Here is a 9486-nt window from a genome sequence, read left to right as displayed (position 1 = left end):
AGGGGAGCAACTGGTACTCAGTTGAGAGGGCACGCCCTCAACTCCTGCCTGTGGCTTCCAGCGGCATCTGGTGGGCCACTGTGCGAAACAGGATGCTGGACTAGATGGGCCTTGAGCCTGATCTAGCAGGACTGTTCTTATGTTCTTATGTTCTTATGGGTTCAGACAATATACCAATTTGGATTTGGAGACTCCAGAAGGGGAATATGTTTTGAAGACGGCTTTTGTGAGTCAGAGTGCCCCTGATATTAGACGAAAATTGCAGAAGTTAGATGGCGGTTTACAGGTGCCAATGGGGCAATTGATGAACACGGCATATACTACCCATACACAGAGAGAGGAGACGGCAGGAGCAAGGCAGAAGGCGAAGGTTATGTATGTGAATGAGCGTAGAGGACAAAGAGGAAGAGGATTTAATAGGGGACAAGGCAATAGGAGAATTCCTAACTCCCAACCAGGACAAGGACAGTGCTTTAAGTGTGGGGGAACTGGACACTGGCAGAGAGAATGCCCAAATCAGTTTGAACAAGGACCTGCCCCTAGAGGACAGAGAGAAAGAGGAATTTGGAGAGGGGGACCATCAGGAACCCTATCTCCCTTGGCACAGCCTTGGCAGCCACAAAAGGACCAAAGTCAGCAAAATCAGCAGCAAATTTCTTGGCCCCAAGCCCCAGAGCCCTGTATGTATTAGGGAACCTATGCACAAGATCAAGGTTTCCTGCAATAGGACAGACAGGGGGCTGCATCTATACAGCAGGAAATTGACTTAGACCCACAAGAACCCCTTGTCTCAATTATAGTGGGTCATGGACAGCATTCTCTTTTGGTGGATAGTGGAGCCACTCATTCAGTTTTGAAGACACCCCAGGGAGCCCCATTGTCAGGAGAAACAAAACAGCTAATTGGCGTGGCTGGGAAAGAGCTCTGTCGCCCCTTTTTGAAACCCCAGACTTGTATGCTGGTGAAAGAGTGTTGACCCACGAATTTTTGTGGGTCCATGAAAGTCCAGTCCCACTTATGGGGAGGGATTTGCTTTGCAAATTGCATGCTATTTTGGAATTTGCCCCTGGGAAGATCAAAATGATTATTCGCTCCACTGAAGAATGTAGGTATCAGGCTGCTCTTATGGGTCTGTTATCTGAACCATCTCCTTGCCCTGTGCCTCAGGAACTATTACAGCTAGTGACTCCTGATGCTTGGTCCACAGATGGGACACCAGGATTTGCCCATTCTGCAAAACCTGTCATGGTTGAATTACGCCCTGGAGCACAACCTGTTTGCATTCGACAATACCCCCTAAGGAAAGGAGGTATAGAAGGAGTGCAGCCAATAGTGGACCCGTTTTTAAATGCTGGCATTTTAGTTCCGTGCTTGTTGGAATGGAATTCGCCTGTCATAGCAGTGACTAAAGCATCAGGAGAGTGGCGCATGGTTCAAGACCTACGTGCCGTAAATGACTCAGTGGTCACTCTCCATATTCCAATTACCAACCCATATACCTTATTGACCACTCTGGGGGCAGAATATGCTTCTTTTACTGTCCTGGACTTGAAGGATGCAATTTTTTGTATACCTCTTGCCCCTGAAAGTCAGCCCATCTTTGCATTTGAATGGGAGTGCTCTCGAACTCAGGTCCGAAAGACTCTAACATGGAGAAGGCTTCCGCAAGGTTTCAAGAACGCAAGTGGTTGTTTCAGCTCTGCTTTACAGGAAGAATTGGGGCGCTGGGACCCCCCCAATTGAGCTGAGAGAGCCTCAATATGCTCTTTTACAATTTATTGATGATATTTTTTGGCCACAAGAGGGCAGCACCAGAATGTGTTGTTGACAGCTAGTCTGTTAAATCACTTAGCTGCAGCTGGATACAAGATTTCCCAATCAAAGGCACAGATAGCTAGGCCTATAGTTCAATACATGGGTGTGGAGATTTCGAGAGGGAAAAGGGCATTATTACCTGAGAGGAAAGAGACTATTTGTCGATTGCCAGAGCCCTCAAATCGTCGACAACTGCGTAGCTTTCTGGGAATGGCTGGATTTTGTAGACTTTGGATTCCAGGTTTTGCTGTTTTAGCCCGTCCTCTTTATGAGGCTAGGAAAGGAGCAGAAAATGTCCCCTTCGAATGGACTTTGGAATGCTCAGAAAACTTTAGTTTGCTGAAGAAATCTCTCATGGAAGCTCCTGCACTGGGCCTCCCTGATCCATCAAAACCATTTGAACTTTATGTACATGAAGTAAGTGGGGAGTCCTCATGCAACGCCTTGGTCCGGACCGACGCCCTGTGGCTTATCTATCTAGTAACCTGGATAATGTTGCCCAAGGTTGGCCACCCTGCTTGCGGGCGGTGGCAGCTGCTGCCGACATTTTAGACGCTGCACAGAAATTCACTTTGGGTCAGAAGATTACATTGTTGTGCTGAGGTTGGGTTGAAGTTGCAATGTGTGTGGGTTTGTCTGGAGATGGGGAGCCAGGGAGTGCCTTCATTGAAGGTGGGGCAGCTATTCCTGTGGTGGTGGGGAATAGAAGAAGAAACGCTGGCAGGTCAGCAGGCTGTTCCAGGGGAAGGGTAGTCAGAAATCTAATAGCTGTCCCCCTTTCCGGCTCTCCTGCCAGCTCTTTGATCTCGGGGAGCACTGCCAACATCCCACATAACCTTACCTTGCTTCTCTGCAATGCCAGGTCAGTCCAAAATAAATCAGAACTCATCCATGATTTGATCATGGATGAAGGGGCCAACCTGATGTGTATTACTGAGACTTGGTTGGGGGAGGCTAGTGGTCCAGTTTGGTCCCAGCTTCTCCCGCCAGGATATTCTGTAGAGGAGCAGGTGAGGGGACGTGGGCGGGGAGGTGGAGTGGCTGTGGTCTATAACATCTCCCTTACCAGGTTCCCTGTTAGGGTATCGGACCATATCGAATGTGTGTACTTGAGTTTGGGGACCAGGGATAGATTGGGACTTCTGTTGGTGTACCGATCACCCCGCTGCCCAACGGAATCCCTTACTGAGCTCATGGACTTGGTCGCAGAACTTGCATTGGAGTCTCCCAGACTTTTGGTGCTGGGTGACTTCAATGTTCATTTTGGGACCAATTTGTCTGGGGCAGCTCAAGAGTTCATAGCGGCCATGACGACTATGGGCCTATCCCAAGCAGTCTCTGGATCGACGCATATTGCAGGTCACACGCTTGATTTGGTCTTTTATTCTGATCAGGATGGTGCTCCATGGGTGGGGACTCCTACGATCTCCCCGTTGTCATGGACAGACCACAATCTGGTTAAGGTTGGACTTACAACCACTTCTCACCTCCGCAGGGGCGAGGGGCCTATTAGAATGGTCCGCCCGAAGAGGTTACTGGATCCAGTAGGATTCCAAGAAGCCTTGGAGGGATTTAATGTTGGCTCTGCAGGTGATCCTGTTGATGCCCTGGTTGAAAACTGGAACAACTTGCTCACCAGGGCAGTAGACACGATTGCTCCTAAGCGTCCCCTCCGACCTGCTTCAAAATTGGCCGCTTGGTATACGGAAGATCTACAGGGGCTGAAGCGGCAAGGTAGGCGACTGGAGCGCAAGTGGAGAAAAACTCAACTCGAATCCAACAGATTACAACATGGAGCACATTTAAAGATCTATGCTCAGGCGATACGTGCGGCAAAGAAGCGGTTCTTTTCTGCCCGTATTGCCTCTGCGAGTTCACGTCCAGCAGAGTTGTTCAGGGTTGTCAGGGGACTAGTATCTGCCTCCCCTCCCTTGAAACAGAATTTGGAGGCATCAGTTACCTGCTGTGGTGTGTTTAATGAATTTTTCGCAGACAAAATCTCTTGGATTCGGGCCGACCTAGATGGAGACTCCACAATTAATCTGATGTCTGAACTGGAGGTGTCCGACAACTCCTCTTATATGATTCGGCTGGATCAATTTCAGTTTGTGACTCCTGAGGATGTGGACAAGCTGCTTGGAGCGGTGAGGCCTACCACTTGTCCTCTTGATCCTTGTCCAACATGGCTTGTTCTATCTAGCAGGGAGGCTGTTGTAGGCGGCCTGGTAGAAATCATAAATGCTTCTCAGCTCCAGGTGGTCTTGGAGGAAACTGATTATCTAGACCCATTTCAAATTGGTTTTCGGGCGGGCTATGGGGTGGAGACTGCCTTGGTCAGCCTGATGGATGATCTCCAATTGGCAATGGACAGAGGAAGTGTGACTCTGTTGGTCCTCTTGGATCTCTCGGCAGCTTTCGATACAATCGACCATAGTATCCTTCTGGGACGTCTGAGGGGGTTGGGGGTGGGAGGCACTGTTTTTCAGTGGTTCCGCTCCTACCTCTCAGATAGATTCCAGATGGTGTCGATTGGAGATTGTTGCTCTTCAAAATCTGAGCTTAGGTATGGTGTTCCTCAAGGCTCCATACTCTCTCCAATGCTTTTTAACATCTACATGAAACCGCTGGGAGAGATCATCAGGGGATTTGGAGCTGGGTGTTACCAGTATGCTGATGACACCCAGATCTATTTCTCCATGTCAGCTTCTTCAGGAGTTGGCATATCCTCCCTAAATGCCTGCCTGGAAGCAGTAATGGGCTAGATGAGGGAGAATAAACTGAAGCTGAATCCAGATAAGACGGATGTACTTATTGTGCGGGGTCGGAACTCTAGAGACGATTTTGATCTGCCTGTTCTAGATGGGGTCACACTTCCCCAAAAGGAACAGGTTTGCAGTCTGGGAGTACTTCTGGATCAACATCTCTCCTTGGTTTCTCAGGTTCAGGCGGTGGCCAGGAGTGTCTTCTATCAGCTTCGGCTGATATGCCAGCTGCGCCCGTTTCTTGAGATCAGTGACCTCAAAACAGTGGTACATTTGTTGGTAACCTCCAGACTGGACTTCTGTAATGTGCTCTACGTGGGGCTGCCTTTGTACGTAGTCCGGAAACTTCAGTTTGTCCAGAATGCGGCAGCCAGGTTGGTCTCTGGGTCATCTCGGAGAGACCACATTACTCCTTTGTTGATGGAGTTACACTGGCTGCCAGTAGGTTTCCGGGCAAAATACAAAGTGCTAGTTATTACTTATAAAGCCCTAAATGGCTTAGGCCCTGGGTATCTAAGAGAGCGTCTTCTTCTCTATGAGCCCCACCGGCCACTGAGGTCACTTGAGGAGGTCTGTCTCCAGTTGCCACCAACTCGTTTGGTGGCTGCACAGAGATGGGCCTTTTCGGCTGCTGCCCCGAGATTGTGGAATGCGCTCCCTGCTGAGATACAATCCTCCCCATTTCTGGCAATTTTCAGAAAACACCTGAAAACACATCCTTTCAGCCAGGCTTTCCCAGCTTTTTAAAAATTTGTTTTTAAATTGTTTTGATTGTTTAATTGTAGTTTTATGATGTTTTTAATTGTTAATCATTGTTATGTTTTATAATTTTTATTTTAATTATTAACTGATTTTAAGGTGTTTTAATGTAAACCGCCCTGAGCCTTTTGGAAGGGCGGTATAAAAGTTTTAATAATAAATAATAAATAATAAAATTGTATGTGCCACATCAAATTCTTACTATTTTGGACACTAGAGTGGGTAAATGGCTTACTTCAGCACGTCTATTGAAATATCAAGTAGCTTTGCTTAGTGGGGAACACCTGGAGATAAGACTATGTACTGTGTTAAACCCTGCTACTTTTCTACCGTTAGAGGATATGGAACCTATTTATAGCCATGTATGCACAGAAATCCTGGATTTGAATTATTCTGCTCTCAGTGACTTGAAGGATACACCCCTTCAGGGAATAGACTATGACTGCTTTGTAGATGGAAGCAGCTTCATGCTTAATGGGGAGAGAAGGGCAGGCTATGCTGTGGTTACCACATCCTCTATTCTTGAAGCCACCCCACTGCCTCCTGGAACAATTGGTAGCGCTTACCAGAGCATTGGAATTGGCTGCAGGCTATAGGGTGAATATTTACACGGATTCAAAGTGCGCATTTGCGATTCTACATGTCCATTCTGCCTTGTGGGCTGAAAGGGGATATTTCACTGTGTCTGGTCAGCCTGTTAAGTATGGAACTCAGATTGCCCAGTTGCTACAGGCAGTTCAGAAGCCCACAGCCGTGGCAGTTATACATTGTAAGGGACATCAGGGTGGGCAAGACCCTGTGACGCGTGGAAATGCCTTTGCAGACTCTGTTGCCAAGCATGCAGCTCGGCTGAAAGAGGTCTCTGCTTTCCAAGCTCCTTTAATACTTCCTCCACACCCTTTACCTTTAATTCCTGAATATACAAAGGAGGATTTGCAGTCCCTACCCACTTTGCCACATGAAGATTGGACAAAGAATGAAAATGGGTGGTGGATAAAGAAGGGGAACTTGGTTTTGGTTCCTTACCAGTTACTTGGTGTTCTGGTCACAGATGCTCATCAAGCTACTCATTTGGGTACTACCCGCCTTACTCAGCTATTGCAAAGACAGTTTTACCATCCCAAATTGGCTAATATGGTTCAACATGTATCCCGCATTTGCTGGACTTGTGCTTTAACTAACCCAAAGAATACCCCACACCACACCCTCCACAGGGTTTGGTGAGAAGAGGGGGACATCCAGGTGATTCCTGGCAAGTGGATTTTGCTGAACTTCCTAAGACTGGACGATTTAAGTATTTGCTGGTCTGTGTTGATACATTTAGTGGGTGGGTGGAAGCATTCCCCACGCCAACTTGCAAAGCAAGGGAGGTTGTGAAACACCTCTTGAATGATATTATCCCTAGATTTTCTATCCCTGGACATCTGGACAGTGACCAAGGCCCTCACTTTGTTGCAGACGTTGTTCAACAGTTGGCAACAGCTTTGGGCATACAATGACACCTCCATTGCCCCTGGACACCCCGAAGTTCGGGAATAGTGGAATCCATGAATAAGTCTTTGAAGAAGCATTTGACGCATTTGGCTTTGGAACTTAATTGGAACTGGGTTAGAGCATTGCCATTGGCTCTATATCGTGCACGTCTGACCCCATGGGGTAGGACCAAGCTTGCCCCTTTTGAGGTGTTATATGGGCGGGCAGTTCCCATTTTGAATGTCACGAATGACATTGACTTGACTGTGAGGGTGGAGGATGCACAGCAAGCGTATGTACAGGAACTGGCGCAGTTTTTTTCTTCTCTGTCCCCCTACTTGCAGGGCATCAAGCAGCCGGAACCTAGGGAGCAGGCACACACCTTCCAGCCTGGGGATCAAGTCCTGGCTCTAAAATGGAAAAAGGAGCCCCTCCAAGCCACGTGGGATGGCCCGTATACAGTCCTGCTGACCACCAGAACGGCAGTCCGCCTTGATGGAGTGAAGATGTGGGTCCACCATACCAGAGTGAAGCACGCACCAACTGACCAGGGAGACTCGCTACTGGATTCGCCACCTGAGCCAGTTTGAACAGTGTCCCCAACATCTACTAACTAGCTAACCAGCCTCTACGTGTGGAGTCCCAGAGACATTTTGCAACAGTCTAGGCTGGGGTGCCTTGGTGTCCATAACTGTGGGATTGGGAATAGCTCTTGCAGCACGCATTTACATGTCTTTCTGTACTATGGCGTCACAAATAATGGTTTGGGTAACCCAACTCAGAAGCCAGAGCTGGTGTACTCAGGTTTGGCTATGGGTTGCTGTGAACATATTGCTCCCAGCCACCTGGGGTCAAATGAAACCCCACCCCAAGGTGCAAGGCCTTCAGGCAGTAGTCCATGCCACAAGGCTTAAGGACTGCTGGCTGTGCACACATGCTGACATATATTCCAATGAGCAAATAGCCTTAGTGGGAGGTCCAGTGCCTCTCACATGGTGGATAAGGCCCCCACGAGTGGGATGGGGTCCTGTTTGGGTAAGCAACACTGACTTTGCTTGGAGACCAACACGGAGGGAAAGAGGAACACAGGTCAATACCTTTACCCGCATTTGGGAAAGGAATTGGTTCTCCTTGGGAATCCCTGAATTCCAAGTGGAGAGCTGGTTGCAACACCCCATATGTATTCAGAATGACAATGGCACAGGCCAAGACATGGGGGTGATACCACATGACTACTGTGCCCACACTTGGCTCTTTGACACTGTGAATGGGGAGTTTGTACCTTCAAGGGATGATTATGGACCCCCTCAGGAGGAGTGTCATGATGCACAACTAAATGTGGGGAAGCATTTCCTTTTGCATGATGGAGAACATACAAATACCTCTGTCACATTGTTTAATTTCACAGAAGGTGACTGGAAAAATGAGTCCATGAGAATCTGGAATAATACCATATATGTACATGATCGGTTGGGGATCCTGATAAATAAGACAGCCACTGAAAATGAAACATGCAGGGGTGACACGTATACCTGGAATACCCCTTTTTGGCATTTATGGCTCAGCATCACCTGTGCCTACCACAGAAATCACTCCCTGACCAGAGCCTGGTACGGGGGGATGGCAGGTAACTCAGGGGATTTTAACATCCCTCAATCATGGAGAAAAGAAGTTGAGAGGACAGAGATATGGATCAGGCAACTTTCTGACCCTTATCCTGAATGAACCAGGAATGTACTGGCTTTGTGGCCGAGCAGCATACAAAGCATTACCTCCTGGGTGGAAGGGTCTCTGTGCCCCATCCTATTTGGTACCTAGGGTAGAGGTACATCAACATTTGAATGCCTCCAAGGTATTAAACCTGGGGAGCTTTCTGCATCGGTTGAAAAGAGATATTAATCCAATCGCAGTGCGAAACACAGGGTTTCATAAAGCCTGGAGGGCAATCTTACCCAGTCTGGGGGTGATTGAACTGGAAAGAGCAATCATCAACATTTCCCAGGAAGTTGAGAAATCATTTAATGACACTTTGGGTATGCTGCTGGACCTACAAGCAGAGGTCCAGTCTTTATCTAAAATGGTGTTACAAAACCGAAAAGCTCTAGACATCCTTGCTGCCCAACAAGGGGGAGCCTGTGCTCTGATTGGGGAGGAGTGTTGTTATTATGTAGATAAGAACCAGCAAATAAACCAAAAGGCCCAGAAACTCAGAAATGCCCTGCAGGTGTTTCATAACATTGGGGTCCAATCAGAGTGGGATCCTTGGGGTTGGCTTACGAGCTGGTTGCCTGACCTGAAATGGGTACGCTCCCTGATCCTGAGACTCTTGGCTTTGGGCATTATTCTAATTGCTTGTTGTTGTTTTGCTAATTGTGTACTCCCCTTTGTCCAGTTAATCAAACATATCATTCCAGAGAAATCAATAGTACCTAAAAGTGAGATGCTAGCCATGATGTATATGGATAAGCAAAATGTAGTTTTTAAGGGACAGGATGGTGCTCTGGATAGGATGGAATTTGATGAGTTGATATATAAGCTTGGAGACAGCTACCCAGAGAATGATTGTGTATAATTATGCCTTGTATGATCTCAGAATAAGGTGTGTGTGAAGTGTTGGTGCACTCTAAGGAGAGGGGAGTGACGGATTTGAAGGTTCAGATATTAACAACAGAAAGGG

At 47.7% G+C, this 9486-nt stretch overlaps 1 pseudogene; it reads left to right on the top strand.

The window, feature by feature from the left end:
• The first annotated feature begins 383 nt into the window (after positions 1-383).
• LOC128339478 (uncharacterized) lies at positions 384-7399 on the top strand (annotated as a pseudogene).
• The last annotated feature ends 2087 nt before the right edge of the window (positions 7400-9486 follow it).

This window comes from Hemicordylus capensis, chromosome 1 (genome assembly GCF_027244095.1).
Source record: "Hemicordylus capensis ecotype Gifberg chromosome 1, rHemCap1.1.pri, whole genome shotgun sequence".
Classification (NCBI taxonomy): Eukaryota; Metazoa; Chordata; class Lepidosauria; order Squamata; family Cordylidae; genus Hemicordylus; species Hemicordylus capensis.
The sequence above is the reverse complement of the archived record's forward strand: the minus strand, read 5'-3'. Positions and strand labels throughout refer to the sequence as shown.